The sequence below is a fragment of the Temnothorax longispinosus genome, chromosome 2 (assembly GCF_030848805.1).
Source record: "Temnothorax longispinosus isolate EJ_2023e chromosome 2, Tlon_JGU_v1, whole genome shotgun sequence".
Classification (NCBI taxonomy): domain Eukaryota; kingdom Metazoa; phylum Arthropoda; class Insecta; order Hymenoptera; family Formicidae; genus Temnothorax; species Temnothorax longispinosus.
In genome coordinates, this window is record NC_092359.1 from 17486944 (window position 1) to 17513431 (window position 26488).

General features: G+C 40.8%; 1 protein-coding gene across 3 annotated transcripts in view; it reads left to right on the forward strand.

Annotated features, from left to right (window-relative positions):
• Kdm3 (Lysine demethylase 3) overlaps positions 1–26488 on the forward strand; it is a 281688-nt gene that overhangs the window by 99216 nt on the left and 155984 nt on the right. The gene's annotated exons all lie outside the window — the stretch shown is intronic.

The following is a 26488-nucleotide window of genomic DNA, read 5'->3' on the forward strand; positions in this document are numbered from 1 at the left end:
TTAATTCTGTATTCGGTCGGTGAATAAGAGTTTTAACGGTTTACGAGCACAATAAAAAAGGGGGTTGTATGATGCAGTTTCTGTCGAGCCGCGCCGGATAAGGATTATCGGAAAATTCCCCGCGGAGTTATATGTCATTACGCGAGCGTTGATATTTTGCATGAGAAGCAGCCGGCGAGAAGGAAGAATAAAAGCTTTTTAGGAGGGAGGCGCCACGCGGAAACGCCTCCTTAAAGAGTCGCTCCGAAACGACAAGCGCGCGAACACGCGTGCGGTGCGAATTGCACGCGTGTACACGCGCGTATGTACGGTGCAATGGAGACGATAACGTTCCGTTTATCGTTCGTGCGCAGGCAGTAAAGCGAAACGTCCGCTCGTAAAAATGCGAGTATTGACGTTATTCTTTCCCGGCTTTCGGAGAGTCGGGGGATTCAACTCGTAATATCGAGCATGTAACACCGATCCCGTACGGTTTCGTTCAAATCCCGCACCGCCGTTCCCATCGCGTGCATCGCATTCGATAAAAGCGTTCAATAAAAGCGAGAGACGTTAAAACGCGCTAGATGCGCGCGCGAGTCGACGCTCTTCTGCGACGACACACTTAATACACCCCTACGGCAGGATCGTAACTCATAACTGATTCGCTCGCAAATTATAGTTACAAACGCAATTTGTAGCTATAATTTGTAATCCGATGGTAACTGAATTACGAAAGTAATTTCCGCTTCCGCGACGGTTAATTCCAGGTGATGCGACGCGCGAGTGAAGATCGTAATGATATCTCTCGATCGCGACATCGATATTTTCTGTTGTTGCTCTCATTATAATTCAGCATCCATGCTTTCCGTCTGCATTCACGCGGAGACGATATGTTTGAAACAAATCACATTGTGTTTAAAAGATTGTTTGTACTGAACTGAAATTCTCTCGTTAATTTTTTTTCTTTCCTTGTGTGAACCATCACACCATATCTGTTGCTTCACGATCATAATTATATTATTATCTGATCGATAATACGGTATACATTGCCAGTCTCTATTCATTCGTAAAACTGCTTTCATAGCGTTCGCTCGAAGTCGAGCGTAGGAGACGCGTTATTTCGCGATCGGTATCGGGATCGCGTTGGCATACGCGTATGCGCTCTTATTGCGCAATCTACGAGCGGAAGAAAAGTACGGATCGATGGGAGAGCGGACACAATGACCGCGAGTGCAGCGTGCGAGCTCGCCCACGCGCGACGAGGTGCGACTTTTGAATGAATCGTCGCGTCGTGATGACTCATCGATCGCCGCGACGGGACCCGCGGCCGATAAATCGCGTTTCGAAATTAATTGCCGGTTCGTTCGAGCGCGAAGGGACACGCGAGGGGGGAGTACGCTTTCGACACGGCGCGGTCACGTTGTTATATTGAAATTCAGCGGCGCGTGTGTCGGCTTTATTGGGTCCTGCATTCCGAGCGCAATAAACCTTAATAGCTCGAAATCCACGCCCCGCTTTTACATACGAATCGACGCGAATCCCGTTTGTGTGTACGATCGGAGTATACGTGGGTGCTATATTTGTAACAACGACCAGGGTTATTTTCCATCCAGTTCGAAATCTCGATGTGCTTCCCTTATTGTTAGATAAAGTCCAAATCTTCAATTGGAGCAAAAACTTAAAAAGTTGGATAAGTTATTATTATATTTTAAGGAGCGAGATTAATAATCTTGTTCAATCGTGTAAAATTAGACGTTCAGATGACCTATAATTTTGCTTGTACGCATACAGATCTGTTAGTGATGTTTTATTTCACAGTTTAAACATTAGGTATTGATTTTTATTACTCAGCTCACTTTGCCTTCTGGTTTCTTATACGTAAATATTAACTGCAACAAACAGTTGGCAACCGACAAGTTGAGTATTAATAGCTAATATTGACACACAGCTACAAGTTATTTAATTATTTTTATTTATAAAAGTCTGAGTGATTGATTAATTATTTGAAAATAATTATTAAATCTAAAATTAAATTTAAAATTATTGAGGAATAAAATTTATCTTTATTTTGATTGAAAAATGGCAATTAGAAATTGTGTAATTTTAATAAATCAAAAAATTGAGATATTTCTTGCGATTTGCTCTTACTTTATTTTTTATCTATTTTAATCACACAAATTTATTTCGCTCAGAAAAAATTGTAAAAATAATACTAATAATAATTAATATAATTTCTCTATAAATATCTTCTTACAAAACAGGAGAAAATTCTACCTTTCAAATAAGCGCTGGATTTAATTGTATAATAATCTGTCTATCTTAATTTGAAATGCAAAAAGCAGAAATTATACAGCATACATTTGTTTTAAGTAACGGATCATATATTGTAAAAATATATGCATCGAATAGATTATTCGAGTTGCGAATAATAATTGACAAATCGATCGAAGAGTAGGTATAAGTGCAATTACGAGTTTATGCGCGTGAACTCCACGCGATATTTGTTCAATTTTAATCGCCTGCAAAATGCAAAAAAAATGCATTTCTGCACAAATTTCGTGGATGCTTCATCATCAATATGAAATTTAATGTCGACCTCGCGGATCAAAGCGAGTCGTAATGTCAGCTCATTATCCTTACATTTATGTTACATTTGTATCAAATTGCGCGAGCGAAACGTCGAGCGGTGCGTCGCAGTGAACCGGTTTTAATATCGACCATAATCAACGTCGCCCCCATTGTCGCTCGCTTTAATTGAAATCGTAAATGGTAATTAAATTTTTCCGGCGGCGGTGGCCGCGGCGGATCGTTGAAATCCGGGAGGCAAAATACCGAGCGTGGTTTTACCAAGCCCGCCATTAAATTCGCGAGAATTTTGTGCATAAATTGCGCGCTCTATTGATCTCTGCCGCTGTGCGTGCATGCGCGCATAGGAATGTTTTCACGTTTAATTTCAAATCCTCTCGAATCGTCCCCTACGTTTCGCCGACACAATATCGGCGAGATGAATTCGTCGATCGATCGGGTACTTGTATTATTTTTTTTCCTGTGTTCCCGGGTGCGCCACATGTATGATTATTCTGAGAGAGTGAGGATTTTGTTAACCATATAACGGAGAGCCGTTACGCACACGCATACAGCGCGGGTGTGGGAATCGTACGGGCGAATAACGCGCTCGTTAAAATGATTTTGGTCCGTCTCGTAATTGTATTATTTGCGATCTGCGTGTCCGATACACGTCGATACCTCCGATGATCGTATTGTGTGCAAGACAAAATCGAATCGGATCGTTCGGTTTCGGCGCTTTTTTCGGAAAAGCTCTCCGGGGAATCTCGTATTTAACTTCCAACAACGGTCGCTCCACTTTAACGAAATAAAATCCATTTGTATGCCAAATATACAACAATCGTTAACTTTTATGCGCGCCACCGAGATGTAACGAAGTGACGTTTTACCATTCGTGCAGAGAGATTGTTCACGGGCGTGAATATATCGAATTTTTCACGATCTGACGATTAAATCACTGCAGCGCGCAAAAATAATTGCGCGAATGCGGTGGCGCTTACGATAATATCGTTAACCATGTTTTCGATAATACAATTTCGATTGTTACGACGCTGGCTATGTAGCAAGCTTTTATCCCCAAGATCGTTTTCATGCCGAGATGCACTTCTCGCTTTTACGCGTTTGATGATAACGGCATTCGTTTTCTGCGTGCGAATCTTTTTCTCGTAATATCGATGCTGTCAGAATTGTAATTTTCTCGATGATAGAATTCTATCAATTACGATTTTGTTAAATTATAACGTGAGAAATTAGAAACGAAAATTCTAACGAATTTTAAAAGTGCCAATAAAATATAATGAAATTTAAATAAATTGAAAATATATTGAAATATTTTTTCGAGAACAAACACTAAAGCTCGATATTTGCCATACATTCATTATATTTTATAATTTTTTTGATAATACGTTTCGAGATTATGAACAATCTTTTTGTACAGGTGACTTCAAACGAAGTGTTCTTTTTTATGTATAAGAAATCCCAACGTTGTGACACAGCGTTTGTTAGATCATCGTTTGTAGATCGTCACTAACTGCCTGCACCACCGGGGGTTCGCATTTCCACGTGGCAGCCGACACACGGCACCGTAACGAATTTGTTTGTATAACACAGGTGGGTGGCGGTCCCCGGGTAATTAAGCAGCTACGTTCGTTCCGGTTTAAGCACGGCCGGCTCATTTTGCCCACTAGTTGCAGAAACTCTCGGATAATTATTGTTGTGAAACTTTCCGCTCTGCTCCGCATACGCTTGATTTCCTCTTTATCGCTCTAGGCGCGCGCGCACACGTATTTATCTGAAATTCTCTTTGTCAGGGATATTGGATTTCCTGCGCTTTTCAGCATTATAAAGATACTTGGAAATCGCATTTCTAGATAAAAATAAAAAATAAATACTCGGTTGAATTTCACGCGTAGTACACACACAGACAGTATATGTGAATATGAGATTAAATCATATTTAATCTCTGAAGAAACTCTCTCAATGGAATGAACAATTTTTTAAATACAAACATGACAATTGAATTTTTTTTATTACGACTGTTGATGCAAGCAGTGTTGAAATGAAAGTTTTATACAGACATACGCTTTTTTCCAGCTGCTAGAAATTCTTGTTCAGGATTTCTGGTTTTATTTGAATATTCCAATCAGTGAGTAATATAAAACCTCGTATTAGAGAATGTCACGTGTTTGAATAATTCGAATGAGCAGTCTCTTTTTGAACCACAAAATATTACGAGAGAAATGCAATTTTTACATGACGAATTTTTACAATTATTTTTTTGTTACATGTACTTTCGAAGGTTCCATATTACTATAGCATCAAATTTAACTTCGGATGAAATAAATTACCTATCGCGAGTAGATCTCTTTTTCTGTGTTTGAGGAATGTAAGAAATATCGCGCTTCCAAACTTTACGATTTGTCGCGCGATCGCCAATCTCTCGACAAGGTTTATTTTTAAAGGATCGTAAAGATTCCTTATTCCGTAAACTGCTCGCTTCCGAGTTTCACTACCGCAAAGATGTTTTCACGGTGTACCATCATGGGACACCTTCATGTCGAGAATATTGATGACATTGACGTCGTTCCCGTAGAAACTACGTACATCTCACGATAGTACGATAGTGTTCCATAACTTCAAAATATCTTCCATGTTATTGCGTTGTGTCTTCCGAGTATCCAACCAGAGTTGACGCGTCAATAATCTCTCTCAGCTACGAACTTACTTTTTATTTTAACGTAAACGAGTTTCGTGCGAAGAAAATACGTGCAGCGGAAAATGCGAGAATGCAGGTCGTTGACATCGCCACGGATGGGTCCTCTCGTTCTCTGCGAAAGATCTATTCCATGTTTCGAAAGGACTTATACTTCCGAAATACCGAGGCTCTTCGATTTTGAGGATGTAGCTGTCTTCGGAGAGGAAAAACAAGGATTCAGTATAAAGATTTACCAGACTCGAACCTATCCGCTTTGTCTATATTCTTCGTACTTTGGAGTTCAGTCGAGCATAGTTACTTTTCTCGTCTCGAGATATACGGAGATGTACGCGATGCCGTGGACTTTCTTATCGCGATTCTTTAAAACATTTCTCCTTCTTCTTTTCTTTCATCGTCTTTTCCTTCCTCGTCTTCGTTTCGGGCATTTAACTGTCTTGGGTCTCCTTATTTTCTTTCGTTCACGGAAAACGTCCTCGAGGAATGCTGCATGTACTACGGTTTATTTTCTCCTTCGCGTTCCCTCACCTTCCGCGTACTTTGGTGAAAGTTTCTGCATTAGCAACTCGAACTCCTGTAAAGACAGCACGTGCCCGACGGCGTTGCAAAGCTTTTTCGATGCCGCACGAACAGTTCCGATGACTTTTCTCGTTAAGTCCCCCTCCCCTTGTTGCTCTCCGCCGGAATAGAACCTTCACGAAAGACCTGTCCGAACTAACCCAGAAAGATTTGTTAATTGCGACTAATAGGAGTGGTCTTTGTTTGAAGTTCTTGGCTTTTCTTGTAGGAAGCATTCGTGGAAAGCATTATTGTTCAAAAACGAGTCTTATGTCATTAAAATCGTATAATTTATCTATTTAAATATAAATTAACATTATACATTATTAGATATATATGACTCAGATCTTTAATATTTTCTTTGTTAAAATGCCAAGCAATTTCCGAAGATAATTTTCGATATAACATAACTTATTTTTTTCTGCCAAAATATCAAATAGAATTTTATCTTTCGCACGGAAAGGCAAAAGGTTCTTCCTCCTTCTCGAAAATTGTTCTCGCAAAAACCATGAATCATCGCCGTTTCTATATTTTATTAGCGTGCATTTTTTTTATTCTCCAGACACGAGCGTGAGACGGGAGGAGACACTCGTACTCGGATTAAATATCATTATTCTCCCGGCGCGGTAATAAAGTGCTCGTCTCGAAAGAAAGGAAACGGGGAAAAAGGGAGGTAGGCGAGAAAAAAAGGATGAGAGCGCCCAGTTGTTTTCCAGCAGTCTTCTTCCTCCTCGACGCGGCCTTGATTCTTCTCTCTTATTTAAGTAACGTTACGACTTGGAAGACGGATGAGCGAAATATCCATCTCCGTGGGGGAAAGATTCTCGTTGAAAAGAACCAGCCGGAAAAAATATATGGCACGCGGAGAACAATTCGATTATATACGCGTCTACTCTCTCTCTAAAAAAAGAGAGACACTTTTCTTGATCGAAAATTTAAGCAGTTTGTTCAGGCTTCCGAACGAGCCACAAAGGTATCTTAATCGAAGTAGGGAATAAAGATTTATAGTCACTGATGGTTGTACGAACGCAAATTGTTTTAACACTTTTAAATGTCGATATTGGGATACATTATGCGACAAAGATATCGTGTAAATTTTTTTAGATTAAAGTAAGACAAACAAATGAGATAATTTAAAAAAAAAAAAAGTTTTTTGTACTTTAAAAATTCTTGTTGAGAATAGAAGCGCTTTTTGGAACGATTCCCTTAATTATATGATCTCGATATAATAAATATTAAAATTACGTATATAATGAACAGTATAAATCGAAACATATTTTAATATATGAATCATAAGTATGATAAGTATTTTCTATTATTTGTGAATTAATTTTTTATCTTTATATTTAATCTTTAAGTGTAGGTACTACAAAACTTTACATAAGGTAAAAATTCCTACTTTGTATTTCAATTCTTATTACTGACATTTGGAGCTCTCTTTAGCATTTTCCGTAGTCAAAATACGGTGTCATAAAAACGGCTATCTTTCTAAACGTTAAACTCACGCACGCATTCTCAGGGGACAATCGGTTTAAATGGCATCTACCGGTCGTGTGCACCGTTCGTTCCCCTTTCTACCTCCTCCTCCGGTTGCATAATGAGGCGAAAAAGCTGAAGGCTGGTCTCTCGTCGCAGCTGTCCGTCGCTGAATTCCAGCGTGCACGCACGCACGCCCCGTCCGTCTGCGTGAATCGAATAAGGGTGCGCAAACATGCAGGTGCAACCTGACGGAGGAGCGCATGGTGGTATCGCCAACCAGCAGGTGGTGCCTGCTGGACAGGTACCACATTACTTTGAATCGCGAGATCTCAAGCTATCTCCTCGTCTTCAAGGTCTTCAAACTTTATCGCCTTTCGAGAAAAAATTACCCCTTTCTGCCCTATATGGTATTTACGGCTGTGTTGTTCCTATTAAAATTTTTGAAAATCGTAAAGCTATTCATTCGCATGGAACAGCAACATGGAAGAGTGCCAAACCAAGTAACTTGAGATATTTTTCTACTGTTATTAAGTGTGTATATATATTTAAAAATAGAAATCATCGTCTATTTTTAAAGAGCCAAACTGTTAATAGTGAAGATGTTTTAAGTTCGCCAAACATTCACGCTGTTAGACCTACCTTCTACCTATTTTTAATCTTATACTAAATTGATACTCATATATAAAGACGTATAGCTTTTACAATAATAAAAGAAGTTATTGATCAAATAATTGTAATGCCTACAATAAAATTTTAATTTCAACTCGATAGAAAAAAAATTTAAAGTTAATAAGAAAATTAGTAGATCATATTTCATAATAGTAGAGAAAAGTAAATAGGGTATAATACTTTTGTACTATTTTATTTACAGTTTTTCTATCAAATTTACCATAATTTAAACAGAATAAATCACATTTACTTCGCCAATCAAATAATAAACAGCAACGGAAGTATTAATCGACTCTATACTGGCCAATTATAATTGTCAGGACAATACGACCGTGATTTAATACAATTATCGTCAAGACGCTTTTTTAACCAAAGATTTGATACTTATATAATAAGCATCTCATATAATGATATATAAGTATCAAAGATTACATCAATTTATAAGGAACAAATCTTTAGTTAAAAAAGCGTCTTGACAATAATCGTACCAAATCATGGTCGTATTGTCGTGACAAATATAATTGGCCAGTAGAGTCGATTAATATTTTCGTTGCTGTTTACCATAATTTACTTTAAAATTTCTGAATAATATGAGAATAAAAAATATCCACTCGATTATTCACCTTTAATCATTGTCAGAGATACGGACATATCTGTTCGCTAAAGAAATTCTTTTAAATCGACGTTTTCAAGAAGCGCTTGTTCTCAAGCATAAATTAAAAAACTATATACGCGAGCTTCAGTTTAGCTTTCGATAGCCTATTTTATTGCGATTATATGGTCTCCCCTCTTCTCTCTCTCTCAATCGTTGCTATATAATTCGACGAGCTTGGAATTCCCACGCTTGTCCCGGAAAATCGATGTCCTGGCGCGATATAGCTCGCGATCGTGCGGCCCAAATTTGCACAGGTGGCCATCCCGCCATGCGTGGTGCAACGGAATCGAAAGTGAGATTGGCTCCGTTCTGCCTGGCCGAGCGCCAAGTCTCGCCGTCCATCGCCGTCTGCGCTCCGCTCTCCTCCTCTTGCCCCCCTCCTTGTCCCTGGAAGAGTGCACTAGCTTATGCTTTTGTTGCCATCGCGCCTCTCTCAACGCACTCAGACACGCGCGCGCAGAATTTCGTGCTATTTCCGTACATCCGGGTCTTGGTCCGACGGATATATCAGTAGCGGTGCACCTACGGCGTGAGCGATGGATCATTAGTGCGAGCTAACGAACTCGGAAATGTCGCTTAGGAGATGCTCACAGGTCGATACTTGATCCAGATGTTTCGATTGACGCTGGGATTTCGTTCCTCTCCGGTACAAAAATATTGTCAATATGTATCGGACATCAGTTGTAATTTAAATCCATGAATTTTTGCAGCGTAGTATTGATTGTTGCATTTGGAACATTTTCCGAATTCTTAAGCGTTGCACGCGTTTTAATTTATCATGAATGTGATATATTATTTTAACAGAAATAGTAAATAATTTTTTTAATTGCGTTACATGCCAATATTACATTTGGAATTCGATGCATGCGTAATACTCTCTCGCAGATCGTTCCCGTTTGTTTTTGCACATCGCAGCGTGTTCTCCGTTTGCATTTTGTTACTATCTCTCGCAAGTTTCAAGGCGATCGACCTTCGAATGGACGTATGAAAATAATTGTTCGGCCCCGGGCATGTGCGAAAGGAGATTATTTATTGAGATCTTGTATTTTATAAGGTGAGGAGAGCCGAGGATAACGAAAAGCAGAGAGCAAACTCTGATGAGCGATATGATGCGAAACATATAAATCTCTCTGTGTTCTCGTTTCGCAATTTCTTCTTCGTTTTTCTTTAAGAGCGCGATTATCAGCAAAAATAAGTAAAATATAAAAAATAACTTAACGATTTTGTAATTTTTTTTTAAGTTAGAAACAATTTTTAAATCCAAAATTATTTACGTATCTGCTTATTTAATCAGACTCAGACTTATATTATAACTAAATAATTAATTTAAGAATTACCAATATATTCTTATAACTATAACTTTATTTATTTTATTTAACAGTTTACAATTAGTAACAGCGAATTATTCGTCGTGAATTAAACGTAGCGCTCAGAAGCTCAGATTAGAAATGATTTAACCACATTGATTACTCATGAATGTATAATATTATAAGGAGAAACTTTATTTTTGCAAATTTATTTCTTGAGGATTTGTGTCGCTTCGGTGACGACATTAATCGAAATATAATAAAAAATAACTAGATATTTAATCGATTACGTCACAAAAACTATGTAGAATTTTACTCTTTTTAAATTATACTGTATACTATCTTACATAAGATGAAATTTTCGATATGAGAATAAATTCCATTTGCATACAATTCGCTTTCTTCGAACTTCAAAAAGCGACTGTGACAACTCAATTTGCAATCTTCATTTTCTGTGTACGATTCGCAAATGGCTTGGCAATCCGACGCGCGGTAAATTCTAGCTAACGCGATTCGACGCGACTTTTACATTGTCGAGCATCGTGAAATCGTTCAGCCTGCAAAAGGGCAGGGCCAGTCCCTTTGGGAGTTGCGCGTAGCCAGCTAATAGGTATCTTTTGTATTCGATAACAGTTATCGAGCGAACGGACGAGCGAATCTCTCTTGTGTCCCTCGGCGGGGCGCGATCATAAGTCATTATGTCATTAACGAGCACATCGTCGCCCGCTTAAACTATAGCTACGAACACGTACACGCACGTACATATTATATGCACGCGGTGCCAGGCGACGACGCGCGACTGCGGCACGCCCATCCTCTTCGCATCGACGACTCGTCAGAATCATCGACTATAACTATACCTGGAGTCGACTCTGGTCCTGTTCCATCATCATCATGTCGTTCACCGAATGCTGTGCCCGAACATTCTCTGTGTAGCGTATATATAAATTGAGAAAAATAACTCTTATTTATGAACATTTAGAAGTTGGAGAGTAACTTTGGAAATCGGTAGAGTTTGACTAATTAAGTTTTACGAGAATAAATTGATAAAAAAAAAACTTTATGTTTGAGTTTATCTAAAGTAATATTGTATAAACAAAGATTTAGTCTGTATAAATTAATTATCGAAATATCTAACATTGAAAATTACAAATTTATTGCAATTTTTCACATTAAGGTAGGAATTTTAAATTAATTCAAACCAGATCTTTTTCTCTCTTCACTTTCTGAAGACAGTGTTTCATTACACTGATTGCTGGTATGGAAGGTATATAATAACGGTGTGGCATTTAATGCGCTCGCGAGTCATTGTGCCGAATCGAATAGCGTTTTTCCGCTCGTAGCGATAATTATACCACGGCTCGGTTTGTAATTAACTCCTCAGGCAAATATTTTCTGCGCGAACTATATTTCCAGATTTTTCTGCCGATAGTGAAATCGGTAACCGCTACGTAATTTTCTTTCGCGGTTAGAAGAGGCTCGAATTTCGTATTTATGAGTTGAAAGCTTGATCTATTTATTTCCAGTCAACGAGCTAACTCCGTACGAAAGGGATCGTATGAAGTGTGAGCACGGTATATTTCATAAAATATCCCGGCATAATATATACACATATAAATCTTTGCAGAAATTATTTTTTAAATCGGGCGGACGAAAGGAACAAAAAAGTACTCGCTGTCAAATATCTCAAATGCTTCGACGTTTAAATTGAAAACTAGCTCAGCTCTTACCAGCGCGCTTTTAATTTCACGTCCGGATAAAATTCCCTCACATAAAATATTCAGAGTAGTTAGATTTCGACGAATTTATTTTCCGCGTGCGCACATTGAATTCGTAGTTGATTGTAGGTTTCATTCGACTGTTTTTCATTTTGTTTCATTTCTGAGGCGCTGTATAGGAAATCCAAATTTCCATTTGAAAAATAGTTTGCTAATCAAATAGCGAACAATGACACGCGGTAAATGAACATTAAAAGAAACGAATATACGTACCGTTCTACTCTCGTTGCGTTCAATTTTAATGGTTGTTTTTTTCATTATTGATAATTTTAATGATACATTTTTACAGCTATTTATAATTTTCGACAAATTAAAAATCCTTTAGTATAGAGAAACATGAATAAAAATTGAAGACGTTTAGATGGAATAAAGTTTTGCTTGAATTTAAATGAAGATTCTGTTATACCTATTTACTTGTTAAAGAATTTATCATCATCATAAACGAAGTAAAATAATTCTACCAAGTGTTTCCGTCTCAAAATTAAAAAGCAAGATAACTCTCTCGCATTGCCCTTGTCTGGATCTACTTTTAAGAGCGATCCTGTTTTCTCGGTTTTAACTAACAGAGCTCAAGTAAGACGGCGAGAAGAAACGCGAAAAGATTCGAGGGATTAAGCGACATTTTGTTTTAATTAAGGCTTCCGGGCGTAGTAATACATTTTTAGTACTTTAATCAAGCCGCGCGGCGGGCCAGCAGTAAAATCGTAAGTGGCGTTTTATTTATCCCGACGTAAAATAAGGGAGATGCACGCGCATGGGGGCGTCCGTCCTTCTCTCTTAATCAAGCCATTGTACGAGAGAGTGCGATACATATAAATATATTTTTCTTCATTTTAATCAACAAACATTAATACGATATGTAAAAATGTGAGCGGAAGTTTATGGCGCCTCGTTAGAAGAGCCAGCTTCCGCGCGCGCGTTTGCAAAGTCACTCTCCCTCCCGTTAAAAGTAAACCGGAAATCCTGGTAATATAAGTAACAAGTAATTAATTCGATATCAGAGCGCGCTATTCTTGTGGTAATCTCGCGCTCGTTCACATTGTTCCGAGCCGCCTCCAACACTCGTCCCACGTTCACGGTCTACCCTTCCTCTGCTTCTACGTTTCTCTCTCGCGCGCCTGTAACGTATATACATTCGCATGTGCATTTTCCGCCGCATATAATCGCCGTTCTTTTTCCCTCGCCGAGGTCGTGAATTACAAATCGTCAGTAATTTAACCCTTTATATACCACGCCCGAGATATCTCGCTAACGTGCTCATTTGCGTTGTTCTTTCCGCATTAGACCTTGTCAGAGGCTAAAGAATTACTTCCTATATTATACTTTATTCTGCAATTCAAGGAAAAACTGCCCAAGCAGGAGACGTTGCGCTTTGCCTTTATTTACGTTCCTATATTACAATAATTCAACAAATTAATACCAGAGGAAATATCGGAATCTATATATAGTTCGGCGTATAGATAGGAGATTACTTGGTCGAGAACAGACTCTCTCCGTTTCTTATTCTCGCACATGTAGAATCATCGCGTATACGTGGGCATTCGCGAAAGGCCATTGTAATTGCCTAGATCGACGTGAGTCAGCTCGATCGCAACCGATTGTGTCCGCGAGGCGAGGAGCGGCGGTGTGGTCATTCTCTTGCGACGAACGCTCGATTTCACGCGCGATAAAGAGAGGTGACGCGGTAAAACGTCAGACGCGCCATGGATGGATGAACTTTCGTTCTCTTCCTCGATCGTAAGCGACGGGGAATGTGGGTTCCGGTAAGCCATGAAATGGAAAACGGCGCGAGTTTATTTACTGACGCTATTACGTGAGTTATTGGTATTATCGCGCTTATTCGGACTTTGTGGATATGCAGAGAAACATTCTTGTCTACGTATTGCTTATCAGATTAACTCGGCTGCGACAAGAAACGAAGATACTTTATTATCTTATATAATTATAATTAACGAATCGGAGCTATTTTGCGCGTAACGGGTCTAATTGCCATCGTCTTTACGATCCTCGGTAGAAATAGAAGGACGGGATATTATTTTAGCTTGAATAATCCTGATAAAATCGGATTTGTCATGATTTATAACGTGACGCACCGCAAATGGACCAATTATTATTTAACCATTAAGTTTTGTAATTTAATATTGGTCCGAGGAGGAATTTAACTTGTCAAGATTGAGAACAAGAGTAACTTAAATGAAGTTTCCGAAAGCTACGTCGCGAAGCGCGTCAAAGATCGCGTTTGATATTTTGCATTGTTGTTTCGCGCAACGAGTTTTTGCTTTATCTAATCCTTATCGATTTTGAACTTCGTTCCGTCGCGCCAGACGCGCCAAGTTCTCAGACGCGCTTCTACGAAAGTTTCGCGTCGCTCTTCCGCTCCGCGGAAAAGTTTCTCAAAGACCTCGTGGACCGTTCGTCACGACAACGCCGGCGTTGTCGTCGGTATTTCGCTTCACTTTCCAGTTCTAGGAGTAGAGCGCCAGGAGTGCAGCGCCGGAGACCTTAATTACTCGGTCGCGTTGTCAGTCGTATTTAGCGGGACGAGAGACGAGACGAGACGCGACGCGACCAGCGCGGTATGTCTCTCGCTAACAAGCGACCGTCTGTTTGCGTTACGTGATACGGAATTACATGCTCGTATTTCCGCGACGGACATCTCGCAACGGCCGGCAGCAATGGCAAACGGGAGTACAATCGTCGCGGTCTCCCAGAGCGATGAATTTCCGTCAACTTTGCGGGGCGGTCTCCGCGACAATTCTCACTCTCATTCACCCAGCATCGCCGTAAACACGCGGCGTCGCGCGTATGCGCGCGCCCCTCCCGTCAAAGTGCTCCGTGGAATTAATTAATTTCCGCGCGGCGGGCTTCGTTCCGCTGAGAATAATTCTGTGTGCGCCAAGCACAAAGGACCGTTTTCGCTGCTGTCGAAAATTAAATAAGACATCGCCGAGTTCCGTTTTGTTCCGACCGGCCACAATAGCTACATTGTGGCTTGCGCGACACGATGTGTACGGCTGTACATTAGTCGTTTACCGCGACGCGCATTATTATTACCCGTGTGTCCCCATCAGTCACGGGCTTTGGTTTTCGCGCTGAGAACATGAAGGACGATTAATCTGCGTCAATTAGGAACGCGGAGAATACGCGTCTAGAAGCAAACGAAAGCTACCTTGTGGTCCAGTAAGAAACTAATGCAAAAAGTTTTAATGATATATCGATCAATAATAAATGAAAAATATTCATAAACTTATTCAAGTTATTCTTTATTACTTTTATTATTATTTTCTCTGTGCTCGTTTAATTAACGTAACTGCTCAAAAGGAGCCATTATCTTGGGACATAATAAACATTTCATTTCTGTTCACGTCCATGAATTATTATTTGCGCGTCTCAGTCACTCAATCTGCCTTTCTCTTTCTCTATTTATCTATCTATCTATCTCTACCTCTTGCCATTTCCGAACAATTATATCTGACTGTTAATGCCGCGCGCGATACGAGCCATCAATCAGCAATAATAAATCGGGCGAGATCACGCTCTTCTCTCCTATTAAATTATCACGCTCTCGAGGACCGCGCGCCGACTCCTCGAATTATTTACGGCGCTCGAAATATCAGCCCGTCCGTCCGTCAGCCGTCACGCAGAAATCGCATTTCCGGGCGTGCCGGCGCGTCATTTCGACGTCGTTTTCCGCGCTGATTTATTTGCCCGCATTTTCGAGGAAGCGACGTCGGGCAGCGGCAGCAATAGCCTGATCAACGCCAGATTGCAAGTGGAAAAAGAAAGAAGCCGGCCTTTTTACTTAAGGCCCCGTGTGTGTTCACGCGATCCTTTTAGGGAAGACTGTTCAGTATCAGAAGAGTTGCGCAAGGCACACATTTTGCGTTTTATGAACAGCGAGAGCGATACAAAATCGCGTTTTATTAGACACAGCATGTGTGTCTGGTAAATATCGGGATTAATTTAATCTTTGGACATTAAAATATAAATGTACAATAAAATGCGATCCAATTAGGAAAGCGGGACGTGACGTTTAAAAGCGGTACCGTGTCATTTAAAAATATTCGTCCCGAAAGAATGTGTGTCCACAATTCAACATACGCAAAGTACAGTTCGATAATAGAAAAAAAAAAAAGTTATAAAAACCGCCCTCCTTTCCTTCCTGACAAATATCGTGAATCTAAATCGAGAGCTCACGTTAAAGGCGCCGCACCCGCGTTTACAGCAGTTCTCCTTTAAGGTCGCCACGGGGTTGGAAAGCGGTCGATATCGTCGTCTCGAAACAACCCCAGCCCCTCCCATCCGCCCTCGTTCGTCTCTCTCCCGCGCCCCTATTTCATAGCATTGTAACTGGCGCACACGAGAACAGCCTGGATACCGCGGGGGATAGCGAAGAAGAGGGTGAGTGCAGGGGTTCGGAACGGAAGGGGATTGGAAAGACGTGCTCATTCAGGGTGGATGGGTGCTCTGTGTTTATCGAAGGGGTTGCCGGCGACCTCACAAATACCCCGACGTGGCGGCTCCTGCATCTTTGTCGTGTAAATACTTTATGCGAATTTTACTTTTTTGTTTCATCAATATCATTTCCTTGTTGTTCTATATATAAATTATTTATACGAGCTACTTGATATTAAGAATAGAAGTCTTTTCTCTCTTTAATTTCTCTCTTAAACGCGCGCTTTATTTAAAATGCACTTTCTCTCAATGTCATCTTTACGTTATATGTTTGATACTTAGTGATTATAAATTTCGTAAAAATTTTCCTCATGTGTTATTTTTTTTCTATGAATTAATTTATAGTAGTTCTCAAAGCTTTAACGGTAAAACGATAACTATTGGCGTATATTAGGGACAAAATTGTTTTTGGGACCCATCGAGTTAGATTGCGTAATTTTCTCACGCGAAACTTTTAGGTCAGCCGAAAATTGGATAGCGCATCACGGGAGTTAACGCATGCGAGCAAAACTACCAGCGGGGATAAACCAGCCGCTGCTCGCGATACTCTCACCCTAGTTACAAGGAAGCGCGCAAGAGGGGAGCGAGTTGAGCAGTCAGCAAACTGTCCCGCGAATAAAACTGCAGCCATCCGATTCTCCGCATTTCCCGCACAAGCAGCGGCGACGGTTAATTCCGCTCGTCAGTTCGGGGAAAGTTTCCCGAACACCCTTGGCTCGTCTCTCCCTGCCTTGCTTTCCATTTACCCAGCTACTGTGACACATGTACCCGGAATATATGTTCTCATGTTCGCGAAGTGTTTTTCAATGCAGATTCTCTCTCGCTCTCTCTTTCTCTCTTGCTTTCTCTGGAATTTGCGGCTCTCTGCATTCGGTGAGCGAAATTACGGTGTAAACGCCGAATTATCGAAGCCGCGTCGGTTCACCGTTCGCGGTCGACCGCCAATCTCGACCCTTCGTTCCTCGATCGAGTGCTACGAATTTCTGCGGCGAGTCGACTTATTCGCCGGTAAATCGAGTTTAGATTCGCCCCTCGTCTGCATTGCGCGCGAATAATCGAGTTCTCGACAATCGCGGTGGCAACCACTTCGCCGCGCGTTCGCGAAAAACAGTCTCTTGCCGCTTCGATTCAGTTCATTTTGCCGATTTCAACCAGGTAGAATCGATCTTCCTACGCTGACGAACCCGCAAACTCGAGTTGAAATTGTCTCGTATACTGCGATGCTGGACATCGTTTTCGTTCGCAGTAAGTTTGTTAGTACTCGATGTGTAATCGCATTGAATGTATGGATTAATCGGAATTGCTTTTACTAACTGTATAAGATAGATTGAGACAAAGCCAAATTAGAACTTGTAAATTTATATTTATAATAGTTTTTATTTTCTTTAAATTTTTATATTTTAAGATGTATCTATTCGGAATTTTTGAGCAAATATTTATCATTTTTTTTATCTTTATGGTAGGTTTATCAAAAATATCCTCGTATTGCATAAATCATGTATAATATAGCTTTCGTAATAATGTACCCGTATTATCGTTATTATATTACCAGTATTTTTTTTGCATCATCATGAAATTAAGTGGCGAAGAAAAAAATTATAAAAGATTCTGGGGTTGCTTCTTGCAACGATATTACGGCTTATTACGGAGCAATGAAAAACGCTTACGCCGCGCGAGCTCAGAATTTTGCAGACGTTTTTATCCTGGTTCGCGAAGGCCGTGGTTCACGAACGCACCGGCGAAATTCACGAAGGACGGCGGCGGAGCGGTCGTAAAAGACGAAATATTGCCTCCGCGATGCGGGGGCAATAAAATCGAAACCAGATCCGCGTCGAGTAACGCGAAACAGCCAACCAGCCAGCCAGTCGGCCGGGCTAGCCAGTAAGAGAACCAACCTGCCGAGAACACACGCTGTTTGTACGTGTCTCCATCATGCTTTTTCTTCATATCCGTCCTCTCCAGCATTTACCGAGGCTTATGTTATTCTCGTATCCTTCATCCGTTACACACTGTTTGTCGTTCGAGATGAATTATCTCGTCTCGTTGGTCCCGTCAGTTCGCGCGAGATGAAATTCGTTCGTGTTTCATCTATCTCCATTATATCGGTCTTTGGGGTGGAACGTAAAAAAGGGCAGGATATCAAGATTGGTGGATCTTAACGGTCGAATAATAGCCATCAGCGTCTACGCGCTTATCGCGAACAAAATTACTTTTACGAGAGAAGCGCCTGATGGATGGTGACACATCACGATAATTTCAAGGGCGCAAGAAGCTTGATATTTTTAGACTTAATATCCACGCACAGCATTTTCGTTATTGTTAGGCTCTGTAACATATCTTACAGATAGTCTGTATTTAAACAATTGAATTTTTCTTATGGCAATATCGAATGTTAGCATATCTCTTGTCGCAGATTTGAAATCAGAAATATTTACTTTATCTTTTCATTGCTCGAGAAGCAATGTGCTTCTTTACAAACATATATGGATAGATATACACTTCGTCTACAAACAAGAAATATTCGAAGAGAAAGTATCCTCGTACGAAGGGAAATCCTTATTTGTTTTAACGGAATTTCCTTCACAAATCGCGCATTGTTTTCGAGATCCGCTCTGCGAAGCACCGAGAGGCGAGGATTCCAATCGAATCAAATCGAATCGAAGCGGACGCGCGACGTTATCGATAAAAAGGTGAAAGTGCCGGCGCGGCGAGAGAATCTCCGCAAACGGTCGCCGAGCACGATTCGCAAACATTTGTCAATGGCGGCACGGGCTTAATTCGCGTTCTTTTTCATCGCGCTCTCCTCGCACATGTCGGTCAACGTCGAAACAACATTTTGCTCTAGTCTCTTCTCTCGTCTTTCGCTAATTTAGTCTCCGCGAAACTGGAGCACGCTTCGTAACCCCGAAGACATTCCGAGGAATTACCCTTGTGCCTGCGAACGCGATGACCGCAGTCGTCGTTACGTTTACGAGTTTTTTCCTCGTTCCAGTACGTTTTCCAGTACGGTTACCAAGAGACCGCTTCCAAGACTAGGTCTTAAATTGCACCGGATAAAAACGACTGATTTATGCGTTTCCTCCCGAATTATGTACTCGTTCCGGGTCAGCGTAGAAATGTCTTCTTTGTTAGCGTGCATCTTGTGCGCCATTTGTTGCAGACTTTATTGCGATCATTCCGATGTTTATTGCCTCTTAGAAATTCTAAAGCAAGAAGATTATCCTTATTTCGAGAATGGTTGCAAAGGGAATTAATTAGACAAAAGAGATTGTCAGCAAAATTAAAAGTTTTTACATATGGAATAAAAACCTTATCTTATCTTACTTTTGGATGAATTCGATTTGCATTCGGATAATTCACTATTTATTTCTCCCAGGAAAATAGTTTCACTCGAATGTGATGTCATGCACTTGACTCACCGTAGTTAACAAGTATCTTCGTCATTATGTGTCAAAAAGTGAAATTATTATTGACGCTCTCGCTCTTACTTAGATATCTCAGCCTAAATCAACTTTCGACGTTCATTCATGCGATGCATAAGACCATGCAATTTCCTTAATCAATTCTTCGACAATTGCACAGTACGATCGCTGATTTAATGACCTTGCCGCGTTCTTTCGCTCCGCCACAACTGGCGAAAGCCGAAGAAACGACCACCGGCTTCGAGATAATCCGATCGATCGGGTCTGCTCTCGGGCGAGCGTGTCTCGACGATCGAGTCACGAAGATCGATCGATCCTCGGCGTCGAGCGTCGGCGCGCCTGAATGAGAGACGCGTCGGAGGCGAGCGTGAGAGAGGCGGTCGCGGCACGATATTGCAGCTGCAGCAAACGGCAAAGTGCAGCAACCGGTTCGATAATGACGTGTTGAACGGGTAAACGAGGCAGGTAGGCGCGGAGGCGAGAGAGGGAAAACGGAGACGGGACCGTGAGGGTAGAGAGGATGGCGGAGGGAGGGCATGAAACAGACTCCGCGGCCTCATCGGCGCGCATATTGAGCGCCGACGACCGTTAAACTCCGAGACCTATCGCTGTTCCCGACAAAAGGAGAGAAACTGCGAATACGCGGAGACGGCGTTGTCGGCCCATTTTAGGCACAATCGTAATTGATCGATCAATCCCTCGACTTTGAATATTTTTTAAAAATAGTTTTACCAGTATGTAATTAGATGGATTAGGTGAAAATCTTGAGCGTTGCCGAATTTAGGATTGTTTTAGATATAAGTTGAGATAATAGGTGCAAAGACTGCAATTGTATTTGAATTTGACATATTTAAAAAATATTTATTAGCGTATTTTATTTACATTTAGCATCGATGATGAAATGTAAGCCAGCACTCAATCGTGAAAAGTTAATTACTTCAAGATGGAAATAAACGGAAAAGAGTTCTTGAAATAATTCCAGAAACGACAATCATAACATCGACTGTTCCTCAATGTCTCACTATTTTCAAGAACTCTTTTGAGTTGAAAAAAATCATTGATGTACTTTAATTTGCAAAGCAACGATTATTATAAGAAAAATCGCTTTGATTGGAAAAAAATGTAGTCGAGCGTCAAGGCCAGACTTTCATTGAAATTTAAATGATATCCGTAAATATTTGCACGATGCATCGGAGTCGACCGATATGACGTAATTCGCGACCGTTGTGTAACGAGCGAGAATATTCTTTGTAAAGTATTCCCGACGGTGACTACGATAAATTAATAACTCGCTGCAACGTCGAGGTCAACAAACAGCGATGACGAGGGAGTTGCGGTTTTGATTAATATCTTGAGTTTGACTTCATCGATTGCGCGACGTAAATCATAATAAAGATCTACAAAATTAATTGCGAACTAGACACGTCAGGTCATAAATTTGCGAAAGTCAAATATTTAGAAATGGCATGTTGAAGTGCGACAGCAATATAATGATGGAAATAGCCTTATGATAATTAGATAAATTAAAATTTACCATATACAAATTGTGCGGTAGATATTTAACAACTTCGAAATTGCTTCTCCATTACAGAATTACTTTTATTTGATAAAAAAAATTAATAAAATAAAATTTGTTGTGTGTGCATTCAAGTATTCGTTGATTTGCGTGGATGTTGCGCTAGACAACGATTTTGTCGCGACCGGGAGTTTAAAAATAGTGAGTCCGTGTACAAACAGAAAGGGCGGCAGGTGCATAAACATCTGGACCGCCATACCTTCAGCCCCGTTTTGTAAATTAATCCGCGCGTGCTTGCCGAGCGACCGGCTGCATCGAAGAGGGAAATTAAGAGGAAGACGAAGCTGCTCCGAAATGCTAAACGCGCGCATTCATCACGAACCGATTCCTCAAGGTCTCGAGGAGCGGAAAAAAAGCGGGACACCGGTTACACTCGTAAATGGCTGGCGATCGCTTTTAAAAAGCGCACCTGGCGACACGTTTTCATGGCCGTACGTGGACACCGCACATTTAATTGCGAAAATTTCAATTATAGGGTGTACAGGCTCCGTGTCTTGCGCACTCTCCTTCGTCTATGAACCCTCGATATTTTAGGGTAGACGCATATATCCTTTATGACTCTTTAATATTTGTCGTCTAGAAATATCTTTGAACTCAATCTTCAGTTTTAAATTTTATTCGAGTAGTTTTCGAAAATATCTACAATATTTTTCAAGCTGAAACACGATCGATATTGTCACGTTACGCCACTGATTACAGCGCGCTGTATAAATTCGAAACTCGCGGACGAGATGCGTTATTAATCGGATGCCTAAGCGACGCGTTCATGTATAATTTCACGGGCGTGCCGTTAGCGTTACCGACGCACGCCTTTGTTCGCAGCCCGCGACCCTAAGTCATTATGGCTGAGCGCGCGCGTTTGTCCGACTATTCAGCGCGACGTTTGTCGCGCCCACCAACGTATGCCGGGCTATTAACGACGGCCTTTTGTTTCAGGTAAATATGCAGCGTGCCTACTGCCCCCGGTACCGCGTCATGGTAAGTCCGCACGTTTCCCGGGAGTTTTACGCCCGGTTTAATCCGATCCCATTTTTTCCGAGCGACAGTATTGCAATATTCGAGCTCACGACACAGCCGAGTTTGGTTGGTTACAAAACTGGGCAAAAGTAAGGGAAAAGAGCTAATTTTAATTCTTATCACGATAACACGAATATTCCTGCTATTCTGTTCTTCTCAGCGCCAACAGTTGTGAAACGCGTGTATTATTCAATTTTCTGCTTTTTTAATGCTTTTCTTATCTTAGACTCGATTTATGAAGTGATATCAAGTCGAATTTACGTGGCGCTACCGAAAAAGAACGCGACGTTCTCAATTCGCAGCGAGAACTTTCGTAGCGAAGAACGCAGGAATTACGACACAAGCAAAGTCCAACGTGTCGGACGACGATAACCCTCGTGTATCAATGATAGACGCAATAAATGAGCGCCTATTTATAAAACGAAACAAACGTGTTCGCGAGCACGACAGTACGACACTGGGAGCTAAGCGGGAGCTGGGAGCTAAACTTTAAGCTGATGTCGCGATAAAAGCGCGCCCGCGAACAAAATCCTGCGAAACTCGTTTCTTTTCTCGCGTGGCGATAAATTAATTTCCTTGGAAATAATTATGCCCGCTCTCCAACTCGCCCACCCGCTATCTGCTTGATTCATCGCGCGATTAGGCGGTAAATGCACGTTCGTCCGACGCATACATATGCGCGCATACACGTAAAACCTCGCATAAGCCCGTTCTCTCATCTAGCGGTTGCTCACTGGTTTTTCTCATATTCGCGGCGGTTTCGCGCTGATGCCACAAACTGCCTGCTGTTTTTCCAAGCGCGTTTATTTCGCTTTCGTTGCGTCCATTTTTGCTCGTCCCGTTATTTTTCTTGCGTTGTTACGTTGCATTTTATTGCCGGTAGTTTTTCTCGACCACCGCTCGCGACACGCGAACGCAGTTATAGCGGGGCCACAGTAAATATCAGCACTTTTTGTGTGCGTGGACGGTATTTATTTATCAATACGAGGCAGATTTTCCTTCCCGGGAATGTCAATGTCCCCTCATAATCTTTGCGCCGTGAGCAATCGAAGGCATGTTTGTCTGCGAAATTTTTTGCGAGAATCAGGAGACCTTTGATATGTTAACATTTCGGGGACTTAAATAAGATTTAATTATTTTCAAGAGGAATTTATACCGACGGTTATTGAGTTACCAAGATATTTAAGTGCACTACAATTCAAACGTGCTCTTTTGTTTGTCTCCCGGTTCGTGGACGAGATATTATAAAGCAAGAGCAGGTTAAACATGCAAATGTCGCGGTCTCTTCTATAAATAACGAGCTTTAGAAAACGCTAAACACACGTCCAAAGCGCGCGGCTGCATTATTTATGGAGCCGCATTTATTTCTGTTTAACTACCTGTGACTGGCTGAACTTCTGAATATTCCATATTGCGGATTTACAGCCGCCGCCGCTGGGAATATTTCGGGAACGTAACAAAAATCTCATCGTATATATATATACTACGTATTTTTCAGATCTAAACTGGTACACTGAAGATTGAGTTATTATCCATTATGTCACCATAAAATAAGATATAATATCTTATTATTTTTCGTTGCAAATAATTCTGTTTTTCTGAAGTTTGGTATCGCACTTTTTAATTATATTATTTACGGAACGTAGATAATTAAAATATCATATTTTTTATAAAAAATAATATAGCTGAACATTAACTAAAATTGTAAAAGATGAATATAACGTTATGGGAAATACTTGGATTTACTCCGCTTTTAAAAATGACCCAGAATTTTTTTGACACATAATTAAATTTTTTTTCAGAAAATTAAGAAAATATCAGTGTTATATTACTGTTTCATTGATGCAACATTCGCTTTTTTCCCCCTTAAACTTTCGCTCTAACAAGCTCGCTGTGCATGAACCTGTCTATCGTCACGATAACCCCGCCATTCTTCTCTCTGTATCGCGCATACCCCGGGTTATCGCCGATCGGCGAATGTAGAATGAAGCTCGTTGTTTCCGGGTAACACACGGTGTCGTGATCCCGTTGCGAAATGAAAATTTTCCCGCAGGATCCGAACTCAATGCACTGCGGACACTCATACACATTTACATACATTTTTATGAGTAATAGCGCAATAGACATTTGAGAAAAAACGAAAATAAAATATAAGCAAGAAGAATTAGAGAATAAGATTAGTAAGAAATGAAACTTTTAATATGAGACTTTTTAGCGTAATGCTCGAATAAATGCGTCTATTATTGTTCTACTGACAAAGTAATATTAACAAGTCAAGGGAGATATAGATGTAGCATAAATTTTCCATCTCTTAGATAAAAATATCGCAACCGTGTGAAGCGAATGATTATGAACGGCTTTTCGTCAAAATTAATCTCTTTAATTACAACGATAAAGTTTTTATTTTTGTACATATAAAATCTGAAATATAAAGTACAAATGTTACCTAAATATAAAGTACAAAAATGTTGTTACTTATAAATAATAATCTAATAATAAAGCAATCGGTGAACTAGTAAATATGACATAATATAAATAGCAAAATATTAGACTTCTCATATTTTTTAAAAATATGATCCGGTTATAGTAGTTCAAGCTTGTATTATTTCTGCAAATTATCCCTTTCTCTAAAATTAATTTAGAGAAAGGTATTAATTTGGCTGGTATAGAGAGAGGATTAATGATCTATCTGGAAGAGCAGAATGGACAATCTCGCTTATAATTCGGTCAGTTCTGGGTGGGTAATCGCCATATCTCAACGCGGCCATTTCATGCGGCCGCGGCACACATGTGGCCCGTAATCGTTGCGTTATCGCGTTATCGCTATTCCGACGGAACATACCGACCGCGTTATCGCGTATCGCGAGTACGTTGACTCCCACTAACGCGCGCGCAGAAGCCACCCGCTATCTTCGTAGCTGACTTCTCACTTCGAGCGTTATCGCGTAGACGGGCAGATACTGCGATTGTCGACCTCCACAAAGACGTAGTGGTAAAAGGCCGGCTGACGTCAGGTCGTCGGTTGCGCGTGTTGGTTTGATGTTGATGCTACCATACGGCTGCAATATTCTCGTTAATCCACCGTTCCGCAAGTAGGAAACCAGGGTAGGTGGTGGAAGGCCACTCAAGGTCACCAGGTATTTTTAGAAAGTATAACGCGTGTGATGTAACATTTTTAGAATCGTTTTGCCGATAATCGCTCACCGATAATAACGCTTGCGCTCACTTTTGGTAGAACCGGTTTCCTCCGAACGCTCACAGAGACATCTTATTACTTTTTAGACCGATCTATTAATTCATAAGATAGCTCAAAGGCGGGATATTGGTTTTACGGCACTAAAAAATGTGTCTCGCGAAGATAACGTCTTTTCCGATATCGACGGTTTAAAAAAGCGACCTATAAGGTGTAAAAATTCACGCGACACAAGAGCGACATTGTATTCGGCCGCCTGGCAATCAATCGATATCGTCCGTCTTCGCTTATCCCGCATATTTCGGACTCTCTGGAACTCGCTTCAGAGAAAAGCTGTCAAACCAGATTTCGCACCGGTAAATCCAGTTCCGGACAGGTCTCGCTCTTTCTCTCTCTCTCTCTCTCTCTCCTCTCTTTCCCCCCCTCGACATAAGACAGGGCATTCGGTTCATTTGGCGCGCTCTATAGAAACCCGCAGGAGTTCTTATGTGCTATGAACGGCTAGGGGATAAAGAACCTGGGCTGGTGCACAAAAGAACCTGTTTTGTAACAGGTACAGGATAAGCTTTCCGCGCCGGTAACGTGCAAAAGCATCGTCGCTTTTGTATCAGGTCCAGGTTGTAACCTGGTTGTAATACGTCTGGCAATCTCTCTTTGGTGCCGCTGCTGTCGAATAGTTCCCCAGACTTCCCCCCGCATCGGCATTCCGCGCACAGTCGATGCCTCGAAGCGCAATACGTTGCATTGCACACGCGTTTCCGGCAGGTCTTTCATAGTTGCACGCAACGCCGTGATAACTTTATATCTCTCCGATGTATTTCTTTGAAATATCCTCCTTTTTTGATAGACGAATAACGGAACTTAATTTCTTATCTCATTTCTCGCTTAATTTCAATTAGATCTTACTTTAACAAAAATGTTAATTTTGAAGAGAAAAGAGTTTTTATAGATCTTTCATCCTCATCCATGTCATTTTAAATCGTGCTGCTATTATATATAAGCAGGTGTTCAAATTAGAATTTCAAAATCATAAAAATAGTTAGCATGTAGAAACTAAAATTACGAAAATAGATAGTATCTGATTATGTTACAACTTCGTTAAAATGTTAAAATTTCGAAAAT